The sequence below is a fragment of the Bos indicus genome, chromosome 17 (genome assembly GCF_029378745.1).
Source record: "Bos indicus isolate NIAB-ARS_2022 breed Sahiwal x Tharparkar chromosome 17, NIAB-ARS_B.indTharparkar_mat_pri_1.0, whole genome shotgun sequence".
Classification (NCBI taxonomy): domain Eukaryota; kingdom Metazoa; phylum Chordata; class Mammalia; order Artiodactyla; family Bovidae; genus Bos; species Bos indicus.
Genome location: NC_091776.1, coordinates 10,400,166 through 10,411,518, shown reverse-complemented (window position 1 = coordinate 10,411,518; position 11,353 = coordinate 10,400,166). Strand labels below are relative to the sequence as shown.

Genomic DNA, 11,353 nt, shown 5'->3' with positions numbered 1-11,353 from the left:
CTCACCTAGAGCCAGACATTCTGGGATGTGATGTCAAATGGGCCTCAGAAAGCATTACTATGAATAAAGTTAGGGGAGGTGATGGAATTCCAGCTGAGCTATTTAAAATCCTAAAAGACAGTCCTGTTAAAGTGCTTCACTCAATATGTCAACAAATATGGAAAACTCAGCAGTGGCCACAGGACTGGAAAAGGTCAGTTTTCATTCCAGTTCCAAAAATGGGCAATGCCAAAGATTGTTCAGACTGGCATGCAGTTACACTTATTTCACATGCTGGTAAGGTTATGCTCAAAATCCTTCAAGTTAGGCTTCAATAGTACATGAACCGACAACTTCCAGATGTGTAAGCTGGGTTTAGAAAAAGGCAGAGGAACAAGAGATTAAGTGGCCAACATTTGTTGGATCATGGAGAAAGCAAGGAAATTCCAGACAAATATCTACTTCTGCTTCATTGGCTATGCTAAAGCCTTTTGACTGTATGGATCATAGCAAACTGTGGAAAATTCCCAAAGAGATAGGAATATCAGAACACCTTACCTGTCTCCCGAGAAATCTGTATGCAAGTCAAGAAGCAATAATTAGAACCAGACATGGAACTACTGACTGGTTCCAAATTGGGAAAGGAGTATGACAAGGGTATATATTGTCACCCTACTTATTTAACTTCTATGCAGAGCACATCATGTGAATTGCTGGGCTGGATGAATGACAAGCTGGAATCAAGATTGCTGGGAGAAATATTAGTAACCTCAGATACGCAGATGATACTACTCTAATGGCAGAAAGTGAAGAGGAACTAAAGAGACTTTTGATGAGGGTGAAAGAGGAGAGTGAAAATGCTGATTTGAAACTCAACATTCAACAAACTAAGATCATGGCATGCAGTCCCATAACTTTAAGCAGTTAGAAGAGGAAAAAGTAGAAGCAGTGACAGACATTTTTCTTGGGCTCCAAAATCACTGTGGGCAGTGACTATAGCCATGAAATTAAAAGACACTTGTTCCTTAGAAGGAAAGCTATGACAAACTTAGATAGCATATTATAAATAAAAAGCAGAAACATCACTTTGCTGACAAACGTGCATATAGTCAAGGCTATGGTTTTTCCAGTAGTCCTGTACAGATGTGAGAGTTGGACCATAAAGAAGGCTGAAAAAAAAAATGTAGTCACTCAGTCATGTCCCACTCTTTGCAGCCCCCTGGACTGTAGCCCATCAGGCTCCTCTGTCCATAGAATTCTCTAGGCAAGAATATGGGAATGGACTGCCATTCCCTTCTCCAGGGGATCTTCCTGACCCAGGGATCAAGCCCGGGTCTCCCACATTGCAGGCAGATTCTCTACCGTCTGAGCCACCAGGGAAGGATGAGTGCCAAAGAATTGATGCTTTCAAATTGTGGTGCTGGAGAAGATGCTTGAGAGCCCCGTGGACTGCAAAGAAATCAAACCAATCAATCCTAAAGGGAATCAATCCTGAATGTTCATTGGAAGGACTAATGACGAAACTGAAGCTGAAGTTCCAATACTTTGGCCACCTGATGTGGAGCCAACACTTTGGAAAAGACCCTGTTGCTGGGAAAGATTGAAGGCAAAAAGAGAAGGGGCAGCAGAGGATGAGATGGTTGGATGGCATAGCCAACTTGATGGACATGAGTCTGAGCAAACTCCAGGAGATGGTGAAGGACAGGGAAGCCTGGCGTGCCTCAGTCCATGGGGTTGAAAAGAGTCAGACACAACTTAGCAACTAAACAACAACAACAACAACATTCTACCTACCCTGCTTGCCAAGCAATTTTTCAGCTTGCTCTCTTCCAAAGGTACACATGCACTGGGAAACAGTGACTCCAAAATGATCAGATGTTGATTGTCCTGCCAGTAACAGTTCACATTATGAAATAATTTGTTGATATTATTATTTACAAATTAGTTTATTATGAGTGGTTAGTATGAATCATTTCTGAGAATTGGACATAATGCTTTAGAGTTTAAGAATCCAAAAAGTTGAGGGTCGTATTAGACTAAACCTTCTTAGGGACTGGTTTTGCCTAGAACACTTGTACAAACTCTTTCTGGACATCTTAGCTGCACAGATGAAAACTAAGATTCCTCAAGATGTCAAAGATAGAGGTTCCATTAACAATTGAGTCCTAGCCACAAAATTGAACTCTCTAGTCAGTTGTATCACAACAAAGATTTTTTTTTAATTATTAGTTTCCTACAGTATTTTTTGTCTCAAGATTAGCTATTATTAAGGTTTCAAATGGGCTGAGGTGACATCAGTAAAAATAGTAAAATGAAGAACTCCAAATTCCACCCCTCCATAAGAGCAATGAAAACTAGACAAAAGACTGTCAGAATCAACTTTCTTTGAACTCTGGAAATTAGCCAAAGGCCTGCAACAACCTGGCAAAAATATTTTTTCAAGGAAAATAGCTGGTTCTTAGTAAGTACTCGGAGAAGGGGATGGCACCCCACTCCAGTACCCTTGCCTGGAAAATCCCATGGATGGAGGAGCCTGGTAGGCTGTAGTCCATGGGGTCGCTAAGAGTCAGACACGACTGAGCGACTTCACTTTCACTTTTCACTTTCATGCATTGGAGAAGGAAATGGCAACCCACTCCAGTGTTCTTGCCTGGAGAATCCCAGGGACGGGGGAGCCTGGTGGGCTGCCATCTATGGGGTCGCACAGAGTCGGACACGACTGAGGTGACTTAGCAGCAGTAAGTACTAATGGGATTCCAGTCCCGTCTCCCACTCCTTATATCAGCAGTAGCTGGGAAAATAACAGCCTGCATTTCTGGTACCAGAGTGAGTAAAGAATTGTTATTAGTTATTTGTTCTGATATGCCTGGTGGCTCCCTAGAATGGTGACTCAAAGGCATATATCTATTTTGCCTGATTCCAACTTCCCTGGTGGCTCAGTGGTAAAGAATCCACCTGCCAATGCAGTAGACACAGGTTCGATCCCTGGGTCAGAAAGATCCCTTGGAAAAGAAAATGGCAACCCATTCTAGTATTCTTGCCTGGGAAATCCCACAGACAGAGGAGCCTGGTGGGGTACAGTCCATGGGATCACAAAAGAGTCAGACACAACTTAGTGACTAAACAAGAACAACAGCAACTAGCCTAGTAGTGCTAAAGCTCCTTCCCAGGGGTATTTGTTGAAAATCCTTATAGTCTACTGCCTTAGGTTGCTGCTGCCAAGGTGATCATTAATAACTGGGGCAAACAGTAGACCAAACAAAAAGCTTGTGAGGAAAATGAGTGTCCTGTAAGGACTTGCAAGATGGGCAAACAGTGAAAACAGTGTCAGACTTTATTTTTGGGGGCTCCAAAATCACTGCAGATGGTGACTGCAGCCATGAAATTAAAAGATGCTTACTCCTTAGAAGGAAAGTTATGACCAACCTAGATAGCATACTCAAAAGCAGAGACATTACTTTGCCAAAAAAGGTTCATCTAGTCAAGGCTATGGTTTTTCCTGTGGTCATGTATGGATGTGAGAGTTGGACTGTGAAGAAGGCTGAGTGCCAAAAAACTGATGCTTTTGAACTGTGGTGTTGGAGAAGACTTGCGAGTCCCTTGGACTGCAAGGAGATCCAACCAGTCCATTCTGAAGGAGATCAGCCCTGGGATTTCTTTGGAAGGAATGATGCTGAAGCTGAAACTCCAGTATTTTGGCCACCTCATGCGAAGAGTTGACTCATTGGAAAAGACTCTGATGCTGGGAGGGATTGGGGGCAGGAGGAGAAGGGGATGACAGAGGGTGAGATGGCTGGATGGCATCACTGACTCAATGGACATGAGTCTGGGTGAACTCCGGGAGTTGGTGATGGACGGGGAGACCTGGCGTGCTGCGATTCATGGGGTCGCAAAGAATCGGACACGACTGAGCGACTGAACTGAACTGAACTGAGAAGGTCAAAGGCCAAATGCATGCGTAAGATTGTATGCATGCTCAGGAAAACCAAAAAAAAACCTCTGAAACTCTCACCTTCTACTTTACAGCTCTAAGGCTAGTGTTGAAAGTAAGCCACAATAAACACATATGGGGCCTCTGCAAAGACTGGAAGGTTGTTTGGTTCCAGGTACTGCTGCTGCTGCTGCTAAGTCGCTTCAGTCATGTCGACTCTGTGCGACCCCATAGATGGCAGCCCACCAGGCTTCCCCATCCCTGAGATTCTCCAGGCAAGAACACTGGAGTGGGTTGCCATTTCCTTCTCCAATGCATGAAAGTGAAAAGTCAAAGTGAAGTCGCTCAGTCGTGTCCCACTCTAAGCGACCCCATGGACAGCAGCTTACCAGGTGTCTCCGTCCATGGGATTTTCTAGGCAAGTACTGGAGTAGGGTGCCATTGCCTTCTCTGGGTTCTAGGTACAGGCATACCTTATTATGTTTCAATTTATTGCACTTTGCAGACATTACATTCTTTACAAATGGAAGGTTTGTGGCAACCCTCCATCAAGCAAGTCTACCAGCAACATTTTTCCAATAACCTTAGCTCATTTCATGTCTCTGTGTGTCAGGAAGATCCCCTGGAGAAGGGAATGGCAACCCACTCCAGTACTCTTGCCTGAGAAATCCTGTGGACAGAGGAGCCTAACAGGTTACAGTTCATGGGGTCACAAAGAGTCAGACATGACTGAGCACAGGCACCCTGATGTCACATTTTAGTAAGCTCACCATTTTTCAAACTGTCTCATTATTATTATGCTTCTTATAGTGAGCTGTGACCAGAGATCTTTGATGTTACTATTTTGTTTTGGGGCTCCATGAACCATGCCCATGTAAGACAGAGAACATAATCAATAAATGCTATGTGTGTTTTGACTGTTTCATCAGCCATCTTTTCCCTATCCTTCTCCCTTTCCTAGGGCCTCCCTTTACCCTGAGACACAACAATTTTAAAATTAGGACAGTTAATAACCCTACAATGGCATCTAAGTTTTCAAGTGAAAGGAAGGCTTTGTCACTAAGTCATGTCTGACTCTTTGCAACCCCATGGACTGTAGCCCACCAGGCTCCTCTGAACATGGGATTTCCCAGGTAAGAGTAAGGGATCAGGGTGCCATTCCCTTCTTCAGGGGATCTTCCCAACCCAGGATTGAACACATGTCTTCTGCAGCTCCTGGATTGGTAGGCAGATTCTTTACTACTGCACCACCTAGGAAGCCTCATATGTTTCTCAATTTAAATAAAAAATTAGAAATGATTAAGCTTAGTGAGGAAATCATGCCAGGCTGAAAGCTAGGCCTCTTGAACCAGTTGTCCAAGTTGTGAATACAAAGGAAAAGTTCTTATAAGGAAATTAAAAGTGCTACTCCAGTGAATACATGAATGATAAGAAAGCAAAACAGCCTTGTTGCTGCTATGGAGAAAGTTTTAGTGAATCAAACCATCCACAACGTCCCCTTAAGCCAAAGCCTAATGCAGAGCACAGCCCTAACTCTTCAGCTCTATGAAGGTTGAGAGAGGCACGGAAGCTGCAGAAGAAAAGTTTGATGCTAGCCGAGGTTGGTTCATAAGGTTTAAAAAAAGAAGCCATCTCTATAACATAAAAGTGCAAGGTGAAGTAGCAAGGACTGTTCTAGAAGCTAGAGCAAGTCATCAAGATCTAAGATAATTAATGAAGGTGGTTACACTAAACAACAGGTTTTCAATGTAGATGAAACAACTGTATATTGGAGGAAGATGCCGTTGAGGACTATCATAGCTAGAGAGAAGTCAATGTCTGCCTTCAAAACTTCAAAGGACAGGCTGACTCTTCTGCTGGGGCCAGAGAGCTGGTGACTTTAAGTTGAAGCCAATGCTCACTTACTATTCTGAAACTCCTAGGACCTTTAAGAATTATGTTAAATCTACTCCGCCTGTACTCTGTAAATGGAACAATGAAGCCCGGATGACAGCCTATCTGTTTACAACATGGTTTACTGAATATTTTAAGCCCAATGTTAACAGCTATTGCTCAGAAAAGAGTTTTCTTTGAAAATATTCCATTCATTGACAATGAACCTGGTCATCCAAGGGTCTCTGGTATGGATTTACAGTGAGATTAATGTTATTTTCTTTCTTTTTCAACAAATTCTTAAAATTATTTATTTAAATTTATTTTTATGAGCTTCCCAGGTGGTGCAGTGGTAAAGAATCTGCTTGCCAATGCAAGAGATGCATGAGACTCAGGTACAATCCCTGGGTAGGGAAAGTCCCCTAGAGAAGGAAATGGCAATCCACCCCAATATTTTTGCCTCGGAAATCCCATGGACAGATGAGCTTTCAGGCTACAGTCCACAGGGTCGCAAAGAGTTGGACGTGACTGAGCACCACCACCCATTATTTATTTGGCTGTGATGGTTCTCAGTTGGCACTTAGAATCTTTAGTTGTGCCATGTGGGATCTAGTTCCCTGAGCAGGGATCAAACCCAGGCTCCCTGCATAAGGAGCAAAACGTCTTAACCACTGGGCCACCAGGGAAGATTCATATTGATTTCAACAATGTTGTGCTTACTAACACATTTAATTAATTTTGACTTCTAAGTCTTATTTTAGAAATACATTTTGTAAGGCTATAGCTGTCGTAGATACTGATTCCTCTGATTGATCTGGGCAAAGTAAATTGGAAACCTTTTGGAAGGATTCACAGTTCTAGATGCCATTAAGAATATTTGTGATTCATGGGAAGAGGTCTTAATGCCAACATTAACAAGAAGATAAAAGAAGTTGATTCCAGTCCTCATGGGTAACTCTGAGGGATTCAAGACTTCAGTGGAGGAAGTAACTGCAGATGTGGTAGAAACAGCAAGAAAATTAGAATTAGAAGTGGAGCCTGAAGATGTGACTGAATACTGCAAACTCACAATAAAACTTTAATGAATGAGGAGTTGCTTCCTAAAGATGTACAAAGAAAGTGTTTTCTTGAGATGGAATCTACTCCAAGTGAAATGTTGTTTGAACAACAAACTATGAAGTTTGTTGAACAACAGGATTTAGAATATTATATAAACTTCATTGATAAGGCAATAGCAGGGTTTGAGAAGCTCGATTCATTTTTTTAAGTTCTGCGGTGGGTAAAATCCTGTCAAACAGCGTTACATGCTACAGAGAAATTGTTCATGAAAGGAAGAGTCAATCAATGTAGCAGACTTCATTGTGGTCCTATTTTAAGACTTTGCCACAGCCACCTCAGCCTTCAGCAACCACCTCTCCGAAAGGTCAGCAGCCACCAACATTGAGGTAAGACCCTCCACCAGCGAAAATATTACAACTTCCTGAAGGCTCAGATGATGGTTAGCATTTTTTAGCAATAAAGGTTTTTAATTAAGGTATGTACATTTTTGTTTTTTTAGACATAATGCTATTGCATAATTAATAGACTACAGGGTAGTGTAAACATGACTTTTATATATACTGGAAATCAAAAAATCTGTGACTAGTTCTTTTGAGATATCTGCTTTATTGCAGTGATCTGGAACCAAAGCTGCAATATCTCTAAGGTGTGTATATATTCAAGGAAGCTCTGCCCAGTCATTAGCTGACCACTAAGACAATATAACAGAGACCCCAGGGGCCACATAAAGCAAAGAACAGACTATAGAATTAGTCTGTTTAGAAATGGATAAGAAAGATGTGGTACATATACACAATGGAGTATTACTCAGCCATTAAAAAGAATACATTTGAATCAGTTCTAATGAGATGGATGAAACTGGAACCTATCATACAGAGTGAAGTAAGCCAGAAAGAAAAACACCAATACAGTATACTAACGCATATATATGGAATTTAGAAAGATGGTGACAATAACCCTGTGTATGAGACAGCAAAAGAGACACTGATGTATAGATCAGTCTTATGGACTCTGTGGGAGAGGGAGAGGGTGGGGAGATTTGGGAGAATGGCATTGAAACATGTAGAATATCATGTATGAAACGAGTCGCCAGTCCAGGTTCGATGCATGATACTGGATGCTTGGGGCTGGTGCACTGAGACGACCCAGAGGGAGGGTATGAGGAGGGAGGAGGGAGGAGGGTTCAGGATGGGGAACACAGGTATACCTGTGGCGGATTCATTTCGATATTTGGCAAAACTAATACAATATTGTAAAGTTTAAAAATAAAATTAAAAAAAAAAAAAAAGAAAAGTTACTAACCAGTAGCAACTACAATAAGCAGCAACAGCAACAAATCCTAGGGAATGGAGAATTAACACAATTATTATCATCCAAAGTCTATAATTTACAGTAAGATTCATTCCTGGTGTTGTACATTCTATAAGTTTTGACTAATGTATAATGACATGTATCTGAAATTACAGTATTGTACAGAATGGCCCTAAAATTCCTCTGCGCTCTGCCTGTCCAAACTTTCCTCCCTCTAACCCCAGGGCAGTCGCTCATCTCTTTACTGTCTCCATAGTTTTGACTTTTCTAGAAGGCCATATAGTTGAAATCATATACGATATAGCTGTTCCAGATTAGCTTTTCTCACTTAGTAATATGTGATAAAGTTTCCTCTATGTCCTATCCTGGTTTGAGAACTCCTTTTCAGTGCTAAATAATATTCCATTTTGTGGATGTACCAGTTTATTTGTTCACCAATTAAAGGGCATATTGGATGCTCCCAAGTTTTGGCAATTATGAATAAAGTTGATATAAAAATCCCTGTGCAGGTTTTGTGTTAACATGAGTTTTCAACTCCTTTGGCTAAATATCAAAAGCATGATTGCTAGATTTTGTGGTAAAATTATGTTTAGTTTTTAAGAAGCCACCAAATGTTTCCAGAGTGCCTGTCCTATTTTTCATTCATGCAAGTATTGTATGGGACTTTCTAGGTGGCACTGGTGATAAAGAACCCATCTGCCAATGCAGGAGGCATAAGAGACATGGGTTCAGTCCCTGGGTCAGAAAGATCCCCTGGAGGAGGAAATGGCGACCCACTCCAGTATTCTTGTCAGGATAATCCCATGGACAGAGCATCCTGATGGGCGTCATGGGCTTGCAAAGACTTGGACACAATTGAAGTGACTTAGCACACATGCAAGCAATATATGAGAGTTCTTGTTGCTCCATATCCTCAATAAGTTTTGTTGTTCTCAGTATTTTGAATTTTAACTATTCATTAGAATAGTTAAATAGATGTATAGTGATATCTTGTTTTAATTTTCAAGTTCTCAATGAAATATGATGTTGAGCATCTTTTCATATGATTATTTGGTAACTGTATATCTTCTTTAGTAAGGTATCTATTATATCTTTGGCCCATTTATAATCAAGTTTTGTATTGTTGTTGGGTTGTAAGAGTTCTTCGTATATTTTGGATAAAAGACGTTTAACAGAGTTGCCGTGTACAAATATTTTCTCCCTCTCAATGGCTTGTCTCCTCCTCCTCTTCATGCTGTCTTTTGCGGAGGAGAAGCTTTTAATTTTAATGAAGGCCAGCTTATCAGTTCTTTCATGGATTTTGCCTTAGGTGTTATAACTAAAAAGTCCTCACCATACCTAAGGTAACACAGATGTTTTCCAGTGTTATCTTTTAGGAGTTTTGCAGTTTTGAGTTTTACTGTTAGGTCTGTGATATATATACTTTAGTTAATTTCCATAAAATGTATAATGTCTGTGTCTAGATTCATATTTTTATATATCGATGTCCAGTTGTTTCAGCACCATCTGTGGAAAAGTTAATCTTTACTCCATTGTGCTGTCTTTGCTTCTTTGTCAAAGATCAGTTGCTCGCATTTATACAGATATAATTCTGAGCTGTCTTGGCTCTTCCATCAATCTACACATCTTTCCTTTTGCCAACACCACACTATCTTGATTACTGTAGTTTATAGTAAGTTTTAAGTTCAGATTGTGTCAGCCCTCTGATTTTTTTTTCCTTTTCCTTCAATATTGTGTTGGCTATTCTGGAACTTTTATCTATGTACATTTATTTACTTATTTAAGTTTCTTAAATTTTATTTCATTTATTTATTTTGGCTGCACTGGGTCTTCATTGCTGCAGGGGGGAGTGGAACTAGAGGCTTTCTCTCGTTTTGGGGAGCAGGGGTACCACACTCTCTAGCTGTGGTACATGGGCTTCTCATTGTGGTGGCTTCTCTTGTTGCAGAGCACAGGCTCTCGGCACACAGGCGGCCGTGCAGCACACAGGCGGCCGTGCAGCACACAGGGCTTAGCAGCCCTGTAGCATGTGGAATCTTCCTGCAGCAGAGACCCCCTGCACTGGCAGGAGGATTCTTATCCACTGGACCACCATGGATGGCCTCTGTGTACATTTATAATCGATTGTTGATATCCACAAAGTAACTTCCTAAGATCTTATTAGGATTGCATTGACTCTATAGATCAATGTTGAGTCTTCCTGTGCATGTATATAGAATATCTCTCCATGTATTTAGGTCTTTGAGTTCTTTCATCAAAGACTTGTAGTTTTTTTAAGTAGATGTTGCACATATTTTGTTAGATTCATACCTAAGTATTTCATTTTAGAGGTATGCTAATGTATGTGCTATTTTTATAAATTTTAAATTCCACTTGTTCATTATTGGTACATATATACTTCTATATGTTAACTTTATATCCTGCAGCTTTACTACAATTGCTTATTAGTCCCAGAAAGATGTTTTTTGCAGTTATTTTAGATCTTTTGTATAAACAATCATGTCATCGGTGAACAAAGTTCTATTTCTTCTTTAAACTCTGTAACTCCCAATTCCACGCTCCCCTCAGCTGCTGGCGACCACTGTTCTCTCTCTGCTACTCTGAGTTCGACTGCTCTAAGTACCTCATGGAAGTAGAATCATACAGTATTTGTTTTTGTGTGTGTCTTTAGCATAATGTCGTCCAGATTAATCCATGTTGTAGGATATGTCAGAATTTTCTTCCCTGTTAGGGCTGAGTAATACTCTATTGTATGTATATTTCACATAGAATGTATTCATCCATTACTGGACACTTGGGTTTCTTTCATGTTTTAGCTGTTTTGAATAATGCTGCTATGAAAATGGATACAAAACATCTCTTTGAGACCCTGCTTGCAATTCTTCTGCGTATATAACCAGAAATGAAATTGCTGGATCACATGGTAATTCTATTTTTAATTTTGGGGGGAACTACCGTACTTTTTCCACAGCAGCTGTACCACTTTACTTTGTCACCAACAGCACCCAAGAGTTCCAGTCTCTCCAAATCCTTCCCAGCACTTTTTATTTTCTAGTTTTTCGATAGTAACTGTTCTATCGGGTGGGAAATGGTATCTCATTTTAGTTTTAATTTGTACTTCCCTAATGATTAATGTTGTTGATCTTTTTTTAATGTGCTTATTGGCCATTTATTTATCTTCTTTGGAGAAATATCTATTTT

The 11,353-nt window shown here is 40.6% G+C and overlaps 1 long non-coding RNA gene across 2 annotated transcripts in view; it reads left to right on the top strand.

The window, feature by feature from the left end:
• LOC109571038 (uncharacterized) overlaps positions 1–11,353 on the top strand; it is a 49,425-nt gene that overhangs the window by 10,888 nt on the left and 27,184 nt on the right. The window contains exon 2 of one of the 2 annotated variants that reach the window (XR_011561083.1): positions 10,969–11,075. The exons of the other annotated variant lie outside the window; for it this stretch is intronic. This is a non-coding gene — a long non-coding RNA (uncharacterized lncRNA). The remainder of the gene's footprint in view (positions 1–10,968; positions 11,076–11,353) is intronic. 2 annotated transcript variants of the gene reach the window in all.